This window comes from Panulirus ornatus, chromosome 5, assembly GCF_036320965.1.
Source record: "Panulirus ornatus isolate Po-2019 chromosome 5, ASM3632096v1, whole genome shotgun sequence".
In the NCBI taxonomy this organism is placed as follows: domain Eukaryota; kingdom Metazoa; phylum Arthropoda; class Malacostraca; order Decapoda; family Palinuridae; genus Panulirus; species Panulirus ornatus.
In genome coordinates this window covers 47,112,564-47,120,063 of record NC_092228.1, presented here as the reverse complement: position 1 = coordinate 47,120,063, position 7,500 = coordinate 47,112,564, and the positions used below count along the sequence as shown (strand labels likewise).

The 7,500-nt window shown below is 43.3% G+C and overlaps 1 protein-coding gene across 1 annotated transcript in view; it reads left to right on the top strand.

Moving 5' to 3' along the window:
* The window catches only part of LOC139746913 (uncharacterized), a 9,579-nt gene that overhangs the window by 871 nt on the left and 1,208 nt on the right, over window positions 1-7,500 (top strand). The gene's annotated exons all lie outside the window — the stretch shown is intronic.

The window sequence follows — 7,500 nt, the reverse complement described above, 5'->3', positions numbered from 1 at the left end:
ACACAGACAGATGCTCAGACCAGTAAAGCCTGCATGGCATGCGAAACAGACATCTTACATATATAACATACAGACGTGGTACTCTGTGCAACAGATGACGTGGAACAGAATGTTGACACAGAAATCAATTTTACCGTAAACTCCCACGAGAAGTTGAGTAAATGATTTAGCTGCTGAGGCTTAGGTGTAACAGACGATGTGACGAATACAATGTGACGAATATTGATATGTGACGAATACAATGTGACGAATATTGATATGTGACGAATACAATGTGACGAATATTGATATGTGACGAATACAATGTGACGAATATTGATATGTGACGAATACAGACAATGTGACGAATATTGATATGTGACGAATACAATGTGACGAATATTGATATGTGACGAATACAGACAATGTGACGAATACAGACATTGTGACGAATACAATGTGACGAATACAGACAATGTGACGAATATTTATATGTGACGAATACAGGCAATGTGACGAATATTTATATGTGACGAATACAGGCAATGTGACGAATATTTATATGTGACGAATACAATGTGACGAATACAGACATTGTGACGAATACAGACAATGTGACGAATATCTATATGTGACGAATACAGACAATGTGACGAATATTTATATGTGACGAATACAGGCAATGTGACGAATATCTATATGTGACGAATACAGACAATGTGACGAATACAATGTGGCGAATACAGACAATGTGACGAATACAATGTGACGAATATTGATATGTGACGAATACAGACAATGTGACGAATATCTATATGTGACGAATACAGACATTGTGACGAATGCAGACAATATGACGAATAGACAATGTGACGAATACAGACAAGGTGACGAATACAGACAATGTGACGAATACAATGTGACGAATATTGATATGTGACGAATACAATGTGACGAATACAGACAATGTGACAAATACAATGTGACGAATACAGTGTGACGAATATTGATATGTGACGAATACAGACAATGTGACGAATACAGACATTGTGACGAATACAGACGATGTGACGAATACAGACATTGTGACGAATATAGACAATGTGACGAATACAGTGTGACGAATACAGTGTGACGAATATTAATATGTGACGAATACAGACAATGTGACGAATACAGACATTGTGACGAATGCAGACAATGTGACGAATACAATGTGACGAATACAGTGTGACGAATATTGATATGTGACGAATACAGACAATGTGACGAATACAGACATTGTGACGAATGCAGACAATGTGACGAATACAATGTGACGAATACAGTGTGACGAATATTGATATGTGACGAATACAGACAATGTGACGAATACAGATAATGTGACGAATATCTATATGTGACGAATACAGACAATGTGACGAATACAGACAATGTGACAAATACAGTGTGACGAATATTGATATGTGACGAATATTGATATGTGACGAATACAGACAATGTGACGAATACAGACAATGTGACGAATACAATGTGACGAATACAGTGTGACGAATATTGATATGTGACGAATACAGACAATATGACGAATACAATGTGACGAATACAGTGTGACGAATATTGATATGTGACGAATACAGACAATGTGACGAATACAAACATTGTGACGAATACAGACAATGTGACGAATACAATGTGACGAATACAGTGTGACGAATATTGATATGTGACGAATACAGACAATGTGACGAATACAGACAATATGACGAATATCTATATGTGACGAATACAGACAATGTGACGAATACAGACAATGTGACGAATATTGGTATGTGACGAATATTGGTATGTGACGAATACAGACAATGTGACGAATACAGTGTGACGAATATTGATATGTGACGAATAGACAATGTGACGAATACAGACAATGTGACAAATACAGTGTGACGAATATTGATATGTGACGAATACAGACAATGTGACGAATACAGACATTGTGACGAATACAGACAATGAGACGAATACAGACAATGTGACGAATACAGACAATGTGACGAATATCTATATGTGACGAATACAGACAATGTGACGAATACAGTGTGACGAATATTGATATGTGACGAATATAGACAATGTGACGAATACAGACATTGTGACGAATACAATGTGACGAATACAGACAATGTGACGAATACAGACATTGTGACGAATACAGACAATGTGACGAATACAGACAATGTGACGAATACAGACATTGTGACGAATACAGACAATGTGACGAATACAGACAAGGTGACGAATACCATGTGACGAATATTGATATGTGACGAATACAGACAATATGACGAATACAGACAATGTGACGAATACAGACATGTGACGAATACAGACAATGTGACGAATACAGACATTGTGACGAATACAGACAATGTGACGAATACAATGTGACGAATACAGACAATGTGACGAATACAGACATTGTGACGAATACAATGTGACGAATACAGACAATGTGACGAATACAATGTGACGAATACATTGTGACGAATATCTATATGTGACGAATACAGACAATGTGACGAATACAGTGTGACGAATATTGATATGTGACGAATACAATGTGACGAATACAGACAATGTGACGAATACAGGCAATGTGACGAATACATACAATGTGATGAATACAGACAATGTGATGAATACAGTGTGACGAATATTGATATGCGACGAATACAGACAATGTGACGAATACAGACATTGTGACGAATACAGACAATGTGACGAATACAGACAATGTGACGAATACAGACATTGTGACGAATACAGAACAATGTGACGAATACAGTGTGACGAATACAGACATTGTGACGAATACAAACAATGTGACGAATACAGACAATGTGACGAATACGGACAGTGTGACGAATACAATGTGACGAATACAGACAATGTGACGAATACTAAATATGTGACGAATACAAACAATGTGACGAATACGGACAGTGTGACCAATACTGAAAATGTGACGAATACTGATAATGTGACGAATACAGACATTGTGACGAATACAGACAATGTGACGAATACTGAAAATGTGACGAATACAGACATTGTGACGAATACAGACATTGTGACGAATACTGAAAATGTGACGAATACAAAAAACTTGAATGCAAACTATTTGTAGTAACAAGTGTTGTGCACAGCAAACAACAGTGTGGTGTGTAGTAAACAATACTGTGGTATGTAGTAAACAACACTGTGGTGTGTGGCGAAGAGCTCTGTGGTGTGTAGCAAACAACACTGTGGTGTGTAGCAAACAACACTGTGGTGTGTAGTAAACAACACTGTGGTGTGTAGCAAACAACACTGTGGTGTGTAGTAAACAACACTGTGGTGTGTGGGAGACAACATTGTGGTATGTGGTACAGAACACTGTGGTGAGTGGCAAACAATGTAGTATATGGTACACAACACGTGGTGTGAGGTAAACAACACTGTGGTGTGCTATGAACAAGACTGTGGTGTGTGCAGTAAACAACACAGTGGCGAGTGGTAAACAACACGGAGATGTGTCGTAAACAACATTGCTATGTGTATGGTAAACAACACACGTGTGTGTGGTAAACAACAGTGGTGTGTGTAGTAAACAAAACTGGTGTGTAGTAAACAACATTTTAAACTAGTGTTGGGCGTCCCAGACAACACAGCTCAACAAACAGCAAACAATTAGTACATAAGTTTACCTAAAACAAACAAAAAAATGACGCATAAGCATATCTATAAACAATACAGTTTGTGTGACGTATCATGACGTCACATGACATTGTAGCATTCTGGTCATGAGCAGCTTGGCTGGCACGCACGTCATGCACGTCATGCATTCTGGTCATGAGCAGCCTGGCTGGCACGCACGTCATGCACGTCATGCATTCTGGTCATGAGCAGCTTGGCTGGCTCGCACGTCATGCACGTCATGCATTCTGGTCATGAGCAGCCTGGCTGGCACGCACGTCATGCACGTCATGCATTCTGGTCATGAGCAGCCTGGCTGGCTCGCACGTCATGCACGTCATGCATTCTGGTCATGAGCAGCTTGGCTGGCTCGCACGTCATGCACGTCATGCATGAGCAGCCTGGCTGGCACGCACGTCATGCACGTCATGCATTCTGGTCATGAGCAGCTTGGCTGGCTCGCACGTCATGCACGTCATGCATTCTGGTCATGAGCAGCCTGGCTGGCACGCACGTCATGCACGTCATGCATTCTGGTCATGAGCAGCCTGGCTGGCTCGCACGTCATGCACGTCATGCATTCTGGTCATGAGCAGCTTGGCTGGCTCGCACGTCATGCACGTCATGCATGAGCAGCCTGGCTGGCTCGCACGTCATGCACGTCATGCATTCTGGTCATGAGCAGCCTGGCTGGCTCGCACGTCATGCACGTCATGCATTCTGGTCATGAGCAGCTTGGCTGGCTCGCACGTCATGCACGTCATGCATTCTGGTCATGAGCAGCTTGGCTGGCACGCACGTCATGCACGTCATGCATTCTGGTCATGAGCAGCTTGGCTGGCTCGCACGTCATGCACGTCATGCATTCTGGTCATGAGCAGCTTGGCTGGCTCGCACGTCATGCACGTCATGCATTCTGGTCATGAGCAGCTTGGCTGGCACGCACGTCATGCACGTCATGCATTCTGGTCATGAGCAGCTTGGCTGGCTCGCACGTCATGCACGTCATGCATTCTGGTCATGAGCAGCTTGGCTGGCACGCACGTCATGCACGTCATGCATGAGCAGCCTGGCTGGCTCGCACGTCATGCACGTCATGCATTCTGGTCATGAGCAGCTTGGCTGGCTCGCACGTCATGCACGTCATGCATTCTGGTCATGAGCAGCTTGGCTGGCTCGCACGTCATGCACGTCATGCATTGTGGTCATGAGCAGCCTGGCTGGCACGCACGTCATGCACGTCATGCATTCTGGTCATGAGCAGCTTGGCTGGCTCGCACGTCATGCACGTCATGCATTCTGGTCATGAGCAGCTTGGCTGGCTCGCACGTCATGCACGTCATGCATTCTGGTCATGAGCAGCTTGGCTGGCTCGCACGTCATGCACGTCATGCATTGTGGTCATGAGCAGCCTGGCTGGCACGCACGTCATGCACGTCATGCATTCTGGTCATGAGCAGCTTGGCTGGCACGCACGTCATGCACGTCATGCATTCTGGTCATGAGCAGCTTGGCTGGCACGCACGTCATGCACGTCATGCATTCTGGTCATGAGCAGCTTGGCTGGCTCGCACGTCATGCACGTCATGCATTACACAGGGCCATTTTTCTCTCCTGCTTGACGCCAGGCCTCTCACCTCATGTTCCCCAGTCGTTCTTCTCCTCGGTGCTCTCCGTTGCCCTCAACTTCCTGCAGCGTCTTTCCTCCCCGTCTTCCCCCCCCCCCCCCCCCCCCCCACCGTGACGCCCTCAGTCCATTAAGTCATTAAAAGTGTTCTTCGCCTCTTTCCAAAGTTCCAATTTGGTGATTTAAGGCGGGAGACCAAACTGTTTCAGGAAGGGTGGAGTCTTCGGGTAGACATGTCTTCATATTCATCTCTTACTTCATAATCTTTGAAGATGAGGGAAACATATGCATAATTTTTCCATATTTCTCTCATCATGATCGCTAGACATGTTCGCCACATTTTCATCTTCTGCGTTCAATCATTTTCTTTTCCCCCGGTAGTGTTTTGTTCTGGTGTGGTGCGCGCACTCTGGTGTATTCAAATGCTTTCACATATATATTTTTCTTCTTCTTCTTCCGGGTATAGATCGAGTGAGCCAGTTGTCCGCGCCATTACCATATCTAGAACTGATCTTACATATATTTCGTGATCTCCGTGGCTTCGCTTCCTCATCATGGCATCGTAAGGAATGATGTGAATGTGTTCAATGATGAACACACTGCCACATCCATCCATCCACCCACCGCAGACTTGTGAGAGTTCTCCTCTCATACGTACATTCTCTCTCCCTTCCCTGTTAACCACAGTAACCATCATTTCACTGTAAGTAGCGCTTGAACCATCCTCATGCATCCTTGTGTGAGGGGACAGCATCAAAGGCTTTCAGGAATTCCAGTGATGTAGATATATTCCAACCCTGTCTCTCTTCGCCGTCATTTGTGTGACCAACCCTCTCCTGGATATCCAGCAATGTCATACAAGATCTTTTCTTTCTAAATCCTCTTATATAAATTCTGATCATCTATATTGCAGGTTATGCCATTAACAATGGTATCATGTTGGCTCCTCCCCAGTCTGTTAGAAGACTGCCCTCATGGTAGATGCTGAGCGTCATGAATAGAGAGAAATACCTTGCAGTACAGCATCAATACAAAGGAATACAGAGAAACTCACGTCACTACAGATCAATGGGGAATTTCGAGGTTGTCTGTGGTTATGATCAGACACTCGTGTCTTAGTGTTGTGAGAGGAGGGAAGTGTACAGACGGTTTAGATAAAGGTAACAACAGTAAGATTTGCATGTCACTAAGGAGCAAATAAGATCAGTCGTGGACATGATGGGAACTATACATTCTTCAACGATGCTGATCTCCACTACTGCAACTGGTAATACATTCTCTATCTTAACAATCCGGTTTGGAAAAACATAAAATGTTACTTGACCTCATCCCAAGTAAGACTGTTGTCCACTAGATTGTATACATTACTGACTGAGAACCCAGACAAATCCAGCTGCAAATAAGTGCTTAGTTGACACCATCAAAGTTTCTGATAATCCTTCATACCTGTGTTTGATCATCTCTTAACCTTCTTGTTACAGTAATGTTAAGTATCTTAGTCTGATCTCACAGGATTTGTTCCTCAATTCAGCACTCATCTTGAGAGGTCGACACTGCTTTCTCTCCATTCAGTTATTTTTTCCAGTTAGGATGACCAGAACTGAAGTGATTCAAGATAGGGACGAACCAATGAACTGTCGGGATAATGTACGATTTTCTCTGATCTTAGCTTAGAAGACCTTACCCAGGAATCCAAGAATTTCGTTCGTTCTTTTCATCGCTTGTGCGCGCAGCTTAATGAGATTATTACGCGCAATTCTTTCTTCCTTCTCATATATCTTTTGCAGGTTAATAGAATTCCTACAGCAGCTCACATAATGGTTGTCACCAACACTGTGGAAACTTCTGCATGTATCGTTGTCATGTTTCATTGGCCACCTTATGAGTCCTGTATATCAGTTTGTTTACGTCATTTTGACGGTATACACACACACTCAGGTTCAACTGTAGATCTGTCTCCCAACTTATTATCATCTGAGAATGTTGTTATCTTGCCAATTTGGGCCATTATCAGTAGCGCTCATACACGCGGGAAACAGCTGTTCCCTGTGGCCATTTTCCAGCTGTATCAGTACCATTTTCCAGCTGTATCAGTACCTTACCATTTTCCAGCTGTATAGTGAGGTTTCCAGTCCTCACTTGTCCGTGTATGTTTC